We start from the raw sequence: 1986 nt of genomic DNA, 5'->3' as shown, positions 1-1986 counted from the left end.
GTCAAGTAGAGTTTTGTTGTAAAAAGTGCTACAATAGGGCGCCTGGGTGGCTCAGATGGTTAAGCGTCTGCCTTCGGCTCAGGTCATGATCCCAGGGTCTTGAGATCGAGTCCCGCATCAGGCTCCCTGCTCCTTGGGAGCCTGCTTCTCCCTCTGCCTCTCTCTCTCTCTCTCTGTCTCTCATGAATAAATAAATAAAAAGTTTAAAAAAAAACCCATCAACTTTAAAAAAAAAAGTGCTACAATAACAAAACACATTTAAAAAGAGTTCTTAGTAGAGAAACAGTAAGACAAACTTCCACCAAACAGAGTACACAACAAACAACTTTCTGCCTCATCTGTACAATCTAAAAGTTAAAAGTCCCGGGAGTGCCATCCTGAACTTGGAACGTATAGCCTTCAGAGGTAGTTTCTGGCACAACATTCTGATCTTCCTCTTCCTCTACAGAGAAAAACTTCTCAATCAAGTTTAATGAAGCTTTGTACACAGACTCATTTTCATGGTTTTGTAGAGCTTCAATTTTGTCCAAACCTCCACATTCTTCAATCATTATACTAAGTTTCTCAGTTTCACCTAGTTTCTCAGCAGCCTGAAAGATGTTTGAAATGGCATCCAGAATAACCAGAATAATTTTGGTGTCTTTTGCAGTTAAGAGGTTCATCAATGGTTCTATTATGCCACAATGAACAAGGTATACAATCTATTCAACTGTCCCACCACTTGTATAGTTGGTCACAGCCCAGACAGCTTCCTTTTGTGTCTTAAAGTCTGCCTTAGAGAGAACACCAACGAGGAATGGGACTAATCCATGATTCACAACTTGCTGTATCTGGTCCTGGCGACCAGCTGTAATGTTTGACATTGTCCACGTAGCTTCCTTCTGAATATTAGTTTTGGGGTTCGTTAGGAGGCTGGGAAAAACAGCAAGTGCTCCTGCATCTATTACAACCTGAGTCTGTTCATCCGTCCCAGTAACGATATTTCCTATGGCTCTCAGTGCAGGAGTCACAATGGGCAATTCAGTAGCTCCTAAAAGCTTCACAAGCTGGGGCACAACTCCTGTTTTCACAACCATTTCAGTCCGTTCATTTGGACCATCAGTAAGGTAGGAAATGGCCCAGCAGGTATCTGCCAATACTTCTGGATCATCATGATGCAGGAGATGAACTAAGGTAGGAAGAATCTGCTCAACAGCATCTAATGGGGGTGCAGGATTCTTGTTGCGACAAAGGTTTGAAAGTGTCCAAGTAAGGTTACGTAAGTAACCACATGCTAAAGATGACGTATCAGGAACTGCACGGAAAGCCAACAGTGGGTCAACTGCACCATACTTGATAACCAAGTCTCGAAAAACTGAACCATCACCTGCAATGTTTCCTAGAGCCCATACAGCTTGTTCACTGATGTGGGGATAGGAAGATGCCAACAGAGAAATGAATGCTGGGATAGCACCTCCATCTACCACAGCCTTGGTCTGTTCTGACATTCCAGAAGCAATGTTAATGAGAGCCCAAGCAGATTCAAACTGAATGGGACTACAATCAGTTCTGCCCAAGAAGGACACAAATTTTGGAATCAAACCAGCCCGGATTATGTTGTCTATGGGGGGCTGTTTTTCCCTAGAAAGCAGTTTCCTAGCAGCTTGAGTAGCCTGGAGCTGGCTTTCCAAATTGTTGCTATTTATGCCTTTGACAATGTCATCAACAGACCAATTTACAGTGCCCTGGTTGTTGCGGTTTTCCTGTAGTGGAGAGGTAGCATCATCAGGAAACGAGCTCACGTTTCTCCTTTTCAGCATCTGGTCATCCTTCTTAGCTTTGCTTAGCTCCACATTAACTTCTATTCAGCGCTGCCTCATTTCTGTACTGTCTTTCCCCTTGTTCTTGAATCTGTTAAGGCGAGCAGCTGGTGAATTAGCATTCTCATTGGTGGACATGGTTATGAGACAAAGGGAGAAAGCTACACAGCCAGCTCAGGCTTCCACA

General features: G+C 43.6%; 1 pseudogene; it reads right to left on the bottom strand.

Moving 5' to 3' along the window:
- Nucleotides 1-259: 259 nt before the first annotated feature.
- On the bottom strand, nucleotides 260-1986 carry LOC112833448 (importin subunit alpha-1 pseudogene; annotated as a pseudogene).

This window comes from Callorhinus ursinus, unplaced genomic scaffold (genome assembly GCF_003265705.2).
Source record: "Callorhinus ursinus isolate GAN/ISIS: 27379988/994484 unplaced genomic scaffold, GSC_fseal_2.0 scaffold25, whole genome shotgun sequence".
In the NCBI taxonomy this organism is placed as follows: domain Eukaryota; kingdom Metazoa; phylum Chordata; class Mammalia; order Carnivora; family Otariidae; genus Callorhinus; species Callorhinus ursinus.
This window is presented reverse-complemented; position numbering and strand designations above follow the sequence as displayed.